This window comes from Cibotium barometz, chromosome 64 (assembly GCF_041138505.1).
Source record: "Cibotium barometz isolate CiBa-2024 chromosome 64, ASM4113850v1, whole genome shotgun sequence".
Classification (NCBI taxonomy): domain Eukaryota; kingdom Viridiplantae; phylum Streptophyta; class Polypodiopsida; order Cyatheales; family Cibotiaceae; genus Cibotium; species Cibotium barometz.
The window spans coordinates 21,653,933-21,670,618 of record NC_141109.1 but is presented as its reverse complement, the minus strand read 5'-3'; positions in this window follow the sequence as shown (position 1 = coordinate 21,670,618).

Sequence of the window (16,686 nt, the reverse complement as noted above, 5' to 3'; positions counted from 1 at the left end):
CAGTCAACCAGATCCATGCCCGGTTTCAGAAAACAACTCTTACTCCTTGTTCCAATATCTTCCTCGACGCACGCGTGGGTATCCTGGGCGACCCAGAGCTCGAGCACCGTATGGTCAGCACCCTCTAGGATCCTTCGCAGGTGACCTAGCGCTTCACTCATAGGCCGCTTCCTTGGCCCCTCATCCACCGTACCGGAAGCTCACCATTTTAATCACACCGAGGCCGGTCAAGACCTCGGCCGACCTTGCTACGCGAGACGTCCTCCATTGACTCTCCGTCAGCAGTTGCAACTTTATCAGTTAGGTCTCCACGACCTTAATCACAAGATGGTCAAAATGCTTTCCCAGCATTCTTGACATAAAACAGTCATTTACAAACAGCATTTATAAACAGTTTACAAATACAGTTTCTATATTAACTCTCATTTTTCCACATTATCCCTCATCAATCCACATTACTTATTCCACATTCCATTTATATGTGTACTCATCCCATCACATCATTTTCCATCTCATCACTTCAGATTCCTTCACATCACATATCATATATTCACATCCATACATATATCCACATCCACATCCACATTCACATCCATACATCCACATCTACATCCATGCATCTATTTTCACATCCACATCTACATGCATCCTCATTCATACATCCACATCTACATGCACATTCACATCCATACATCCACATCTATATGCGTACATTCACATCTACATGCATACATCCACATCCCATCCATGCATCTACATCCACATCCTCATTTACATCCATACATCCACATTCACACTCACATCTACATACATACATCCATACATACACATCCACATTTACATCCATACATCCACATCCACATCCTCATTCACATCCATACATCCACATTCATGCATCCACATCTACATGCATACATCCATACATACCCATCCACATTCACATCTATATTCTCACCCTATCACAACCCATATACATCTTATCCCATCACATACACTTCTTACCTCATCCCATACACATCCTATCACTTCTTAACTCATCTTATCACATCCTAACTCATCTCTTCTGCATACCTCTATGCATGAAATTCAATTATGCTAAAAGTAACTCCTTTCTAATAAAATATTCATCTCTTATGCATACCTCTATGCATGAATTTCAATTATGCTAAAAGTAACTCTTTTATAATGCATACCTCTATGCATGAATTTCAATTATGCTAAAAGTAACTCTTTTATAATAAAATATTCATCTCTTATGCATACCTCTATGCATGAAAATCAATTATGCTAAGAGTAACTCTTTTATAATAAAATATTCATCTCTTATGCATACCTCTATGCATGAATTTCAATTATGCTAAAAGTAACTCTTTTATAATAAAATATTCATCTCCTATGCATACCTCTATGCATGAAAATCAATTATGCTAAAAGTAACTCTTTTATAATAAAATTTTCATCTTTTATGCATACCTCTATGCATAAAATTCAATTATGTTAAAAGTAACACTTTTATAATAATATATTTATCTTTTATGCATAATATAAAAATTTAATTTTTCCATGATTACTATGAAATTCTTTCAATTAATCTAGGATGATAATTCCTAGAATATGGAAGGAAAACCTCTTTTCATGCTTTGAAATGAAATTTTTTTATGTGTAAATTTTTATAAAATTTTGCCATAGCTCCGCTACTATAACTAATAAATCTCAATTATTTTAAAAGATAGGTTATCTTTAAGGGAACGATTAGAATGATCCCTAATTGGATCATTAACCCTTAATGGATTAAATCAAAATTATCATAAACTAAAAGCATAGATAAAAAAAACTATTAATTTATTCTCAAGCATAGATTAATCTTGGATTAAGAAAAAGCTTTATGAAAAGCTTCATTTGGATTGAGAATGGGACATGAGTATGACCATTTCTTAAGTGAGAGAGAGAAAAAACCATTAGAATTAAACATAAATGAAAATTTATGTAATTCTTTACTATTATTAATTAATTAACTTCAATAGCATTTCAAAAACCATACCAATTAAGCTTCTCAAGCTTGAGAGGGGTTGAGAAGAGAGAAACATTGAGAAATTATAGAAAAGATCAAAATTCACCATACTTACCTTACAGTTTGCTTGATTCTTTGTTCACGGTAGAGGTCCCCAACCAATCAATTGGTTTAGTATGTTGATGGAGCCACCAATGGGAATTGAGAAGTGTCAAAAACTAGTGAATTATTAAAGAATTCACAGTTCTTGGCTTAGGTGGAGTAGAGTAACAATGTGTAAACACTATATTTTTTTCAACAAGGGAAGGCTTCTATTTATAGGAAAATTTGAGCTCCTAACCAAACAAACTAATTCTAGAATTTTTCAAGTCAGTTTGGTCACTTTTTGACCATTTTTAGGTCAGTTAAGCTAACTTTTTGGAACTAGACTTGAATGAGGAGAGAGAAGAGATGAAATATCTCAATTTTTATGAGTTTAAAACTCATTCAAGCATGTGAAATATGCACCTCCTTTAAAGAACTCCCCTTCCTTACATATGTGTCAAAATGGAATCATTATACCCAAAATATCTCATATTTTTAATATTGCTCATAGTTTTTTACTAATAAATCTTGTACATTTTCAACTCTTCATCTTATGTGAAATATGCACCTCCTTTAAAGAACTCCCCTTCCTTACATATGTGTCAAAATGGAATCATTATACCCAAAATATCTCATATTTTTAATATTGCTCATTGTTTTTTACTAATAAACCTTGTACATTTTCAACTCTTCATCTTATGTGAGCATTTACTCATTTTTGGATACCCAAAATATCTCATATTTTTAATATTTCTCATAGTTTTTTACTAATAAACCTTGTACATTTTCAACTCTTCATCTTATGTGAGCATTTACTCATTTTTGGGTATCTTCTTTTACAATTTGGATTTATCTCCTCCCTACACATGGATTGATGCTATTGGCCCATAGGAACCTTAATTGGACCATAATCCAAAAATTTCTGAAAATCTAGACCCTTAGGCTAAGGTCCTTTATACCCATTTCCAATAAATTCTAATTGCACATTGGAAAGTTCTTTTTGAATTTCTGTTTCAGGGAAACTTATTTTAATAAGATGAGATAATTTTCTATCCAAAAATATTAAAAATTTGAATATTCTCTCTCTAGAATATTTTCTCTCTCTAGGTTAAAACAGTTAGAAACAAGGTCTTTATATTTCTGAAGAGGGATTGATTACAGGGGAAGATACTAGACATCAAAAAGGGGTTGGGGGAGGAATCTTACATTCTACCCCACTTAAAAAATGCGAGATGTCCTCATCAAAAAGGGGTTGGGGGAGGAATCTTACATTCTACCCCACTTAAAAAATGCGAGATGTCCTCATCTCGCAAACTGGGATAATTTCGCAAGATGCACGAATATGAGACTTAGAGAAAAATTTTAATCAAGATTAACCACCAAGAAAAGTCTTAAAGAGAGAAAGATTCAAAATAAGAACAAGATTTAAACTTTACTCATTCTCGGAACTTATACAGTAAAGATAGAAGAACTCTTTACACTTCCATAAGCCCGTCCATCATATGATCACAAAAGCAGTACTCACAAGCTGCGCATGTATAAGGTAACTCATCTATGGGAATAATTCTGTTGGTTATTGCCGCACCTATCTCAGTTGTATGAGGTGATCTAACAAAACGACCTATGAGAGGTAAGCCAAAAACGGGGTAAAGGCATATCTTCTCATGAGGAAGAAAACACGCCAGTAAGAAGACCCGCTCAGAAAACCCAAGATGTCTTGATCTCATGACGCAATAGTATCGAGGACCCAAACCCAAAGCTTCAATAACCATGGCCAAGCGGACATTGTTACGAAAGTGCTGCTGACCCCAGGGTGTTACCCTAGTTATGTTTTGATAGGTCCGCCATTTGGTATGAGCTACAGAAGTTCCTAGGTGAGGAAAAAGTGAGCGCTCATACTGTTCTATAAAATCTTTCTTCACAGACTCTCTTGCGTCTTGAAGGTGAGAAATCATCATGGATAAAACTAATTCTTGTTGCCAAGCCATGAAGGAGATTAAGAAAGAAGGAGATCGATGGGAGTAAGATTACTGTGAGCGACAAGTAAAAGTTACGACTTATATAAAGGAAGGAGCTAGCGTAACTTAGAAGCCAACGGTAACTTGCCACTGAAGTTTTACCATCTTTCCATGATTTGGGTTTGGCACAATTTTCTATAGAAGGCATTAAGAACTTTGAGATGAGGAGATAAAAGAAGCTTGTAGGCTAAGTCACCTACTTTCATTGAATTCAGATATAAGGCTCACAATATCTGGGGGATAACTTCTTATACTCCCTAAGAGATAAAGAACTTTTGGGCCGTACTCGAATGAAGACCAAAACCTTGGTATTCAAAACACCGATTTTTACTTCTGAACTCATTGTTCGGAATCCTTAAAACAGGTGGGACTCCTGAGAAGTATTCTAGGGAAAGGGACTTCCTTTTTTTTTACAGAATTTTTCTTTTATTTTAGAGAGGGAATAATTATAAGATCAAAAGGGAGATTCTTACTCCTATATACCTCGAAGGCTGGGGAGGAATCTTACATTCTACCCCACTTAAAAAAGTGCGAGATGTCCTCATCTCGCAAGGTAGAGGACAACTCTTTTTCTTAAGATCCAATTTTATTCTGGGGTTTCTTATATTTTGGTCAACCCAACAGAATACTGGGATAAATATCCCTTATATAGAACTCATCATTAAATAACAATTCATTCAGATCATATCATTCATATCTTTAACACGATAATGGTCCATTAGACCGAAAAATTTCTTTCTGAACATTACTCCACGGGAATTTCAGTCAAGTAAGTCCTCAATTTGTCATCCCTTAACTTGATCTACCGGTCAAGTGTTAACAGTAACAATTTGACAACACAACCCACTAATCTCATAGTGATTTGCTGAATTCATTATCATCATTCTAGTTATGAATATCATCACAGGGACTCGTCCCATTCCTCCTCATTGTGGTTTCATTATATTTCAACTAAATTTAAAAAATCATCATTTTTCAATCAGATTTTTTAATCAGAATCCAAATCAATTCATCAATTCTCAAACAGAATTAAAAATCATATCAACCACATTCAAAATCATCATGTGGATAGCATTAACGCTTATAATTTCAAGTCTTAGATTTACTCGTATATACTGTCAGTAAAGAGCTGCAGTTATACTCTCGGTATATACGGTAGTCACGGCCCTTGGAATTATAAGGTAAATACCATCATGTCTAGGCCTTAAGCAAGTCAGGGATTCTATATAATTGCAGTACTTCCATCTGAAGACCCAATTACCAATTTACGAATTTCAGTTTGAATATCAAATTGTATGAATTATATCACACAATTATAACCTTTTTGTGCTTCTTGATAAATTTTTGATATCTTTGGCTTCTCAGTTGATCTTTATTTCAATTTGCTCTGATACCAACTGTAAGATCCCCCTATTTCCACCGAGCAACGGATTCAGGATACTGGTAGCAGAAGTAGCACTTCTCGCACGGGACAGGGGTCCCACATTCGGGGCCTCACCCACGGATATCCGGATAAGAGACTAATCCATCGGTTGTTCCAAAACCGAACCCGGAAAAACTTCCTTTACCAGAAAGCACGGGTGATTCCACCATGAAAACTTTTACTCTAACGTAGTCAAACCCTTACTGATCAAACAGATCCGACTGCATCTATAAAGATACTTGGTTAGATCAAGGAAGAAACTTGCACTTAAATCATTGGATCAATGCTTTTTTTCCCATCAAGAGACACAGCCAGATTCCTATCCATAGAACAATTACTATCCGAGATTTGCTTTATCTATCGTAGTAACAGAATTTGAGTCTCGATTTACGGATCCATCAGTCCAGCCTAACCCCATCCAGTCCCATGGGTTAGCCAACCGCCCAACCACTGTAGTTGTAAGCTCCCTGTTCCCACCAAGCAACAGATTCGGATACTAGCAGCGAAAGTAGCACTTCTCGTGCAGGACAGGGGTCCCACATTCGGGGCCTCACCCACGGATATTCGGATAAGAGACTAATCCGTCGGTTGTTCCAAAACCGAACCCATAAAAACTTCCTTTACCGGAAAGCACGGGCGATTCCACCAGGATAACTTTTTACTCTAACGTAGTCAAGATCATCTCTGATCGAGCTGATCCAATTACATCTATAAGATACTTGGTCAGATCAAGGAAGAAACTTGCACTTGGATCATTGGGATCAACGCTTTTTTCCCCATTCAAGAGGCACAGCCGTTGATTCCTATCCATAGAACAGTTACTGTCCAGGATTTATTTTATCTATCGTAAAAACAAAAGTTTGAGTCTCGATTTATGGATCCATCAGTCCAGCCTAACCCCATCCAGTCCCATGGGTTAGCCAACCGCCCAACCACTGTAGTGATGGGATCCAATTAAGAATTTGGTTAGGTTTTGTCCCGGGTACCAAGGAAAAGAGTTCCAAGGCCCCCTAGCCGGATGTTCATGCAAAAATAAAACTAGTCACACCACTCACACACCCAATATGAAATTGCCTTTTCACAGATTCAACCAGTTTAAAATAATCCTTTAATAAAACCATAGTATCACTGATCACCATCTTCCAATTTATCCAGTTGATTCTTAATTTTCCCATCATTCCTTCATCAGAGTATCTATGGCATCATTGGCAACTAGAACGCTCAGGGGTCGTTTCGATAGTTCCTAGCCCTTAATACTCGGTAATATAATCACTTATCAAGATGGACTCTCGTTGAAGATCAGCAAGATCAACCAACAGATCCATATAAAGAGCCATGGACTCATCCATTGAAGACCAGCAAGGTCAATCAACCAGATCCATGCCCGATTTCAGAAAACAACTCCTACTCTTGTTCCAATATCTTCCTCGACGCACGCGTGGGTATCCTAGGCAACCCAGAGCCCGAGCACCGTATGGTCAGCACCCTCTACTAGATCCTTTGCAGGTGACCTAGCGCTTCACTCATAGGCCGCTTCCTTGGCCCCTCATCCACCGTACCGGAAGCTCACCATTTTAATCGCACCGAGGCTGGTCAAGACCTCGGCCGACCTTGCTACGCGAGATATCCTTCATTGACTCCCCGTCAGCAGTTATAACTTTATCATCATGACCTTAATCACAAGACAGTCAAAATGCTCCCCCCAGCATTCTTGACATAAAACAATCATTTACAAACAGCATTTACAAACAGTTTACAATACAATTTCTATTTTAACTTTCATTTTTCCACATTATCCCTCATCAATCTACATTACTTATTCCATATTCCATTTATATGCATACTCATCCCATCACATCATTTCCATCTCATCACTTCAGATTCCCTCACATCACATATCGTATATTCACATCCATACATCCACATCTATATGCTTACATTCACATCTACATGCATACATCTACATCTCTATGCATACATCCACATCCACATTCACATTCACCTCCATACATCTACATCTACATGCATACATCCACCTCCACGTTCACATCCACATCTATACATCTACATCTACATGCATACATCCACCTCTACATCCACATCTACATCTATACACCTACATCTACATGCATACATCCACATCTCCATTCACATCTACATCTATACATCTACATCTACATGCATCCATCCACCTCCACATCCACATCTACATCTATACATCTACATCTACATGCATACATCCATATCTCCATTCCCATCTACATCTATACATCTACATCTACATGCATCCATCCACCTCCACATCCACATCTACATCTATACATCTACATCTACATGTATACATCCACATCTCCATCTATACATCTACATCTATACATCTACATCTACATCTATACATCTACATCCATATCTCCATTCCCATCTACATCTATACATCTACATCTACATGCATCCATCCACCTCCACATCCACATCTACATCTATACATCTACATCTACATGTATACATCCACATCTCCATTCACATCTACATCTATACATCTACATCTACATGCATACATCCATATCTCCATTCCCATCTACATCTATACATCTACATCTACATGCATCCATCCACCTCCACATCCACATCTACATCTACATGTATACATCCACATCTCCATTCACATCTACATCTATACATCTACATCTACATGCATCCATCCATATCTCCATTCCCATCTACATCTATACATCTACATCTACATGCATCCATCCACCTCCACATCCACATCTACATCTACATGTATACATCCACATCTCCATTCATACATCCACCTCCACATTCACATGCATCCATCCACCTCCACATCCACATCTACATCTACATGTATACATCCACATCTCCATTCACATCTACATCTATACATCTACATCTACATGCATCCATCCATATCTCCATTCCCATCTACATCTATACATCTACATCTACATGCATCCATCCACCTCCACATCCACATCTACATCTACATGTATACATCCACATCTCCATTCACATCTACATCTATACATCTACATCTACATGCATCCATCCATATCTCCATTCCCATCTACATCTATACATCTACATCTACATGCATCCATCCACCTCCACATCCACATCTACATCTATACATCTACATCTACATGTATACATCCACATCTCCATTCACATCTACATCTATACATCTACATCTACATGCATACATCCATATCTCCATTCCCATCTACATCTATACATCTACATCTACATGCATCCATCCACCTCCACATCCACATCTACATCTACATGTATACATCCACATCTCCATTCACATCTACATCTATACATCTACATCTACATGCATCCATCCATATCTCCATTCACATCTACATCTATACATCTACATCTACATGCATCCATCCACATCTCCATTTACATCCTCATCTACACATCTATTTCTACATGCATACATCCACATCTCCATGCATACATCCACCTCCACATTCACACTCACATCCATACCTCTACATCTACATGCAAACATCCATATCTCCATGCATAATAATATTCTTTTAATTAATCTAGGATGATAGTTCCTAGAATATGGTAGGAAGTCCTCTTTTTATGCTTTGAATGAAATTATTTTATGCGTAATTTCTATAAAAATTTTACCATAGCTCCGCTACTATGACTGATAAATCTCAATTTTTTCTAAGGGATAAGGCTCATTATTAAATAAATAATTAGAATGGTCTCTAATTGGATCATCAATCCATAATGGTCTCTAATTGGATCATTAAGAAAATAATTAGAATGGTCTCTAATTGGATCATCAATCCATAATGGATTGAATCATCAATATACATAAACTAAAAGCATAGAAAAAGCCATTAATTTTGCCTCAAGCATAGCTTAATCTTGGATTAAGGAAAAGCCTTATGAAAAGCTTCATTTGGATTGAGAAAGGTCATGAGTATGACCATTTCTTAAGTGAGGGAGAGAAAAACCCATTAGAATTAAACATAAATGGAAATTTATGTAATTCTTTACTATCATTAATTAATTAACTTCAATAGCATTTCAAAAACCATACCAATTAAGCTTCTCAAACTTGAGAGGGGTTGAGAAGAGAGAATCATTGAGAAATTATAGAAAAGGTCAAAATTCACTATACTTATCTTATAATTTGCTTGATTCTTTGATCACGGTAGAGGCCCCCAACCAATCAATTGGTTTAGTATGTTGATGGAGCCACCAATGGGGATTGAAAAAAGAGAGAAGTATCTAAAACTAGTGAATTATTAAAGAATTCACAGTTCTTGGCTTAGGTAGAGTAGAGTAACAATGCATAAGACATTATATCTTTTTCAACAAGGGAAGGCTTCTATTTATAGGAAAAATTGAGCTCCTAACCAAACAAACTGATTCTAGAATTTTCCAAGTCAGTTTGGTTGAATTTAGACTAGATTTGGACCTAGTTTGGTTACTTTTTGATTCGATTTGGTTCCATTTTGATTTGGTTTGGTTCAAGAGATATGAGAGATAAAAATATCACATTATTTTTGAGTTTAAAACTCATTCAAGCATGTGAAATATGCACCTCCTTTAAAGAACTCCCCTTCCTTACATATGTGTCAAAATTCTATTGCTCATAGTTTTTTACTAATAAACCTTGTACATTTTCAACTCTTCATCTTATGTGAAATATGCACCTTCTTTAAAGAACTCCCCTTCCTTACATATGTGTCAAATTTATTTTATTGCTCATAGTTTTTTACTAATAAACCTTGTACATTTTCAACTCTTCATCTTATGTGAAATATGCACCTTCTTTAAAGAACTCCTCTTCCTTACATATGTGTCAAAATTCTATTGCTCATAGTTTTTTACTAATAAACCTTGTACATTTTCAACTCTTCATCTTATGTGAAATATGCACCTTCTTTAAAGAACTCCCCTTCCTTACATATGTGTCAAAATTTTATTGCTCATAGTTTTTTACTAATAAACCTTGTACATTTTCAACTCTTCATCTTATGTGAGCATTTACTCATTTTGGGTATCTTCTTTTACAAATTGGATTTATCTCCTCCCTACACATGGATTGATGCTATTGGCCCATAGGAACCTTAATTGGACCATAATCCAAAAATTTCTGAAAATCTAGACCCTTAGACTAAGGTCCTTTATACCCATTTCTAATTAATTCCAATTGCACATTGGAAAATTCTTTTTGAATTTCTGTTTCAGGGAAACTTATTTTAATAAGATGAGATATTTTTCTATCCAAAAATATTCAAAACCTGAATATTCTCTCTCTAGAATATTTTCTCTCAGCCACAAACAAGATCTCTTATATTTCAGAAAAGGAATTGATTACAGGGGAATATGCTAGACATCAAAAAGGGGGGTTGGGGGAGGAATCTTATAGTAGTGATGGGATCCAATTAAGAATTTGGTTAGGTTTTGTTCCGGGTACCAAGGAAAAGAGTTCCAAGGCCCCCTAGCCGGAAGTTCATGTAAAATAAAACTAGTCACACCACTTACACACCCAATATGAAATTGCCTTTTCACAGATTCAACTAGTTTTAAAACAATCCTTTAATAAAACCATAGTATCACTGATCACCATCTTCCAAATTATCCGGTTGATTCAATTTCCCACATCAGAGTATCTATGGCATCATTGGCAACTAGAACGCTCACCACCTGTCCACTCAGGGGCCGTTTCAATAGTTTCTAGCCCATAATACTCCGTAATATAATCACTTATCAAGATGGACTCTCGTTGAAGATCAGCAAGATCAACCAACAGATCCATATAAAGAGCCATGGACTCATCCGTTGAGGACCAGCAAGGTCAGTCAACTAGATCCATGCTTGGTTTCAGAAAACAACTCTTACTCCTTGTTCCAATATCTTCCTCGACGCACGCGTGGGTATCCTGGGCGACCCAGAGCTCGAGCACCGTATGGTCAGCACCCTCTAGGATCCTTCGCAGGTGACCTAGCGCTTCACTCATAGGCCGCTTCCTTGGCCCCTCATCCACCGTCCGGAAGCTCACCATTTTAATCGCATCGAGGCTGGATTTACATCCATACATCCACATCCACATCCTCATTCACATCCATACATCCACATGCATACATCCACATCTACATGCATACATCCATACATACCCATCCACATTCACATCCATATTCTCACCCTATCACAACCCATATACATCTTATCCCATCACATACACTTCTTACCTCATCCCATACACATCCTATCACTTCTTAACTCATCTTATCACATCCTAACTCATCTCTTATGCATACCTCTATGCATAAAATTCAATTATGCTAAAAGTAACTCTTTTATAATAAAATATTCATCTCTTATGCATACCTCTATGCATGAATTTCAATTATGTAAAAGTAACTCTTTTATAATAAAATATTCATCTCTTATGCATACCTCTATGCATGAATTTCAATTATGCTAAAAGTAACTCTTTTATAATAAAATATTCATCTCTTATGCATACCTCTATGCATGAAAATCAATTATGCTAAAAGTAACTCTTTTATAATAAAATATTCATCTCTTATGCATACCTCTATGCATGAATTTCAATTATGCTAAAAGTAACTCTTTTATAATAAAATATTCATCTCCTATGCATACCTCTATGCATGAAAATCAATTATGCTAAAAGTAACTCTTTTATAATAAAATTTTCATCTTTTATGCATACCTCTATGCATAAAATTCAATTATGTTAAAAGTAACACTTTTATAATAATATATTTATCTTTTATGCATAATATAAAAATTTAATTTTTCCATGATTACCATGAAATTCTTTCAATTAATCTAGGATGATAATTCCTAGAATATGGTAGGAAATCCTCTTTTCATGCTTTGAAATGAAATTATTTTATGTGTAAATTTTTATAAAATTTTGCCATAGCTCCGCTACTATAACTAATAAATCTCAATTATTTTAAAAGATAGGTTATCTTTAAGGGAATGATTAGAATGATGCCTAATTGGATCATTAACCCTTAATGGATTAAATCAAAATTATCATAAACTAAAAGCATAGATAAAAAAACTATTAATTTATTCTCAAGCATAGATTAATCTTGGATTAAGAAAAAGCTTTATGAAAAGCTTCATTTGGATTGAGAATGGGTCATGAGTATGACCATTTCTTAAGTGAGAGAGAGAAAAAACCATTAGAATTAAACATAAATGAAAATTTATGTAATTCTTTACTATCATTAATTAATTAACTTCAATAGCATTTCAAAAACCATACCAATTAAGCTTCTCAAGCTTGAGAGGGGTTGAGAAGAGAGAAACATTGAGAAATTATAAAAAAGATCAAAATTCACCATACTTACCTTACAATTTGCTTGATTCTTTGTTTACGGTAGAGGCCCCCAACCAATCAATTGGTTTAGTATGTTGATGGAGCCACCAATGGGAATTGAAGAAAGAGAGAAGTGTCAAAAACTAGTGAATTATTAAAGAATTCACAGTTCTTGGCTTAGGTGGAGTAGAGTAACAATGTGTAAACACTATATTTTTTTCAACAAGGGAAGGCTTCTATTTATAGGAAAATTTGAGCTCCTAACCAAACAAACCGATTCTAGAATTTTCCAAGTCAGTTTGGTCACTTTTTGACCATTTTTAGGTCAGTTAAGCTAACTTTTTGGAACTAGACTTGAATGAGGAGAGAGGAGAGATAAAATATCTCAATTTTTATGAGTTTAAAACTCATTCAAGCATGTGAAATATGCACCTCCTTTAAAGGACTCCCCTTCCTTACATATGTGTCAAAATGGAATCATTATACCCAAAATATCTCATATTTTTAATATTGCTTATAGTTTTTTTACTAATAAACCTTGTACATTTTCAACTCTTCATCTTATGTGAAATATGCACCTCCTTTAAAGAACTCCCCTTCCTTACATATGTGTCAAAATGGAATCATTATACCCAAAATATCTCATATTTTTAATATTGCTCATAGTTTTTTACTAATAAACCTTGTACATTTTTAACTCTTCATCTTATGTGAGCATTTACTCATTTTTGGATACCCAAAATATCTCATATTTTTAATATTGCTCATAGTTTTTTACTAATAAACCTTGTACATTTTCAACTCTTCATCTTATGTGAGCATTTACTCATTTTTGGGTATCTTCTTTTACAATTTGGATTTATCTCCTCCCTACACATGGATTGATGCTATTGGCCCATAGGAACCTTAATTGGACCATAATCCAAAAATTTCTGAAAATCTAGACCCTTAGGCTAAGGTCCTTTATACCCATTTTCAATAAATTCTAATTGCACATTGGAAAGTTCTTTTTGAATTTCTGTTTTAGGGGAACTTATTTTAATAAGATGAGATAATTTTCTATCCAAAAATATTAAAAATCTGAATATTCTCTCTCTAGAATATTTTCTCTCTCTAAGTTAAAATAGTTAGAAACAAGGTCTTTATATTTCTGAAGAGGGATTGATTACAGGGGAAGATACTAGACATAAAAAAGAGGTTGGGGGAGGAATCTTACAATTTTCCCAAGGTGGCAGAGGAAATCAAGGTCGTGGAACCCCTATCCACCAAGGTGCAAGAGGCGGACGTGGCAAAGGCCATGGAGGAGCAGTTGCTAGGACCGCCTGTATTATAAGTGAAGAACCGACCTTGGAAATGGCTGAAGAAGAGCGCGCTACCGTCCATGCGGTAGTAGAACACCAAGGTTCGAATAAACAATTTGGTGTAATCCAAACCCCAGCCACTCATCACGGTAAGCCATTTCAGCTTTTGATTGATTGTGGCAATACCCATTCATTTCTTTCTCCTAGGTGTTTGCAAAAATTAAATTTGGGTCCAAAAATAGCTATAAGAATGACTGTAGAGTTAGCCAGTAAAGAAGTAATATCTCGGCACTCTATAGGAAACCTTGATTTTGAGCTAGGTAATAAGCAAACTCATGGCCACTTTAGAGTCTTGCCATTAGAAATTTATGATGGAATCCTTGGGATGGATTGGTTAATTGCAAACAAAGCTAGCATTCATTATAACCAGGGGAGTATCACTTTTGAAAATGAGCATGGCCAAGTAATATCCATTCAGGGGATAACAGGAAAAAAACCATTGAGCCTAGTAAGGAGACAGAACCCTCTTGGCTCCAAGAATTCTCTGACATCTTCCCTGACGAGCTTACAGGGCTACCGCTTCCTCGAGAAGTCGATCATGAAATCGAGGTGATCCCTGGGGCTCAACCCGTCTCAAAAATGCCCTATAAAATGTCCCTTCCTGAAGCCATTGAACTCAAAGAGCAACTTTCCCAACTCATTGAGCAAGGATTTGTATGCCCCAGTACCTCTCCTTGGGGGGCACCTGTCCTTTTCCAAAATAAAGAAGGACGGAACTCTCCACCTCTGCATAGATTATCGAGGGCTGAATCAAGTCACTGTCAAGAATAAGTATCCTATCCCTCGCATCGATGAACTTCTTGACAGGCTTCATGGGGCCAAAGTCTTCTCGAAAATAGATTTGAGGTCTGGTTACTGTCAGATCATCAAAGTCGAGGAAGCAGATATACCCAAGATAGCCTTCAATACCCGTTATGGCCACTATGAGTTTACTGTAATGTCATAATGCAAGACATATTCCGTCCTTACTTGGATGAATTTGTGCTTGTTTTCTTTGATGACATCTTAATCTACTCCAAATCAATGGAAGAGCATGAGGAGCATGTGCGTAGAGTTCTACAATTGTTGCGCAGACACAAACTCTATGCCAAGAAGAGCAAATGTACCTTCTTTACTCATCAAATTGAGTATCTTGGGTTTATCGTCTCCAAAGATGGCATTTCAGTAGACCTCGCCAAGGTCAAAGATATTATGGAGTGGCCATCCCCTAAATCAGTTCGTGAAGTTCCTGGGTTTTTGGGAATCACGGGATGGTATAGGATTTTTATCAAAGATTATGCCTTGGTAGCTGCACCTTTGACTTATCTTCTTAAGAAAGATTGCAAAATAGTGTGGTGCCAATCCATCAAAACAGCTTTGATCAGCTCAAGGTCATTATTACTTCTGTCCCAGTCCTGAAACTTCCTGATTTCACCAAGGAATTTGAAGTGGTTATACTGATGCCAGTAGTCTAGCACTTGGTGGTGTCCTAGGCCAAGAAGGAAGACCAGTTGCTTATACTTCCTGCGCCTGCAAGCTAAAGCAATATGAAGCAAATTTTGCCACCCATGATTTACTGTTGTTCATTGCCTCAAATTATGGAGACATTATCTCTTGGGGGGAAAATTCCAGCTTGTAATAAACTGACAATATGCTCTGAGAATGTCTTCAATTACTTGATTGACTCTCTCAGTCTGGCCATCGGTCTCTAGATGATAAGCTATGCTAAAGCAAAGTTGAGTTCCCAGGGCTTGAAATAAGGACTGCTAGAACTTTGAAGTGAAGTCAGAATCCTGATCACTTACTATCCTTTTTGGGAGACCATGAAGTTTGAGGACTTCCTTGATGAATATTCGAGCAACATCAGAAGCTTTGAAGGTCTTCTTTGCTGGTATAAGGTGAGCTACTTTGGTAAGTAAGTCCACTACTACCAGAATGGAGTCATATCCTTCTTGAACAATGGGGAGACTTGTGATACTAATGCACTCCCACTTCATTTGAAAGGGTTGAAGTCTCCCAGGTATCTTGACCCTTTCAGCTTTGATCCTTTGGCATGAGAGACATTGCTTCAAGTACCAAATAATTTCTTTCTTAAGTACAATTTCAATGCCAAATAGTCCCATACTGATCAAGGTGGAAGAAGTCTCATCTCATGATCCAGATTATCAGAGGAGGATGATGAAGTTAGTAGAAGAAGGGGGAAATTCAGAGAAAGAGACGAATCTAATCAAGGGATACTCCACTCATGAAGGAAGCCTCTACTTCAATCACAGGCTATGTATCCCTAAGGATCCTGCTTTAAAGAATCTAATCCTCCATGAAGCTCATGATAGTCCTGCCACCACAGGACACCCCGGCTATGCAAAAACATTAAATGCCATAAGAAAGAGCTTTCATTGGGCAGGCTTGAAAAATGATGTCCTTCAGTACTTGAAGCAATGTCTCTC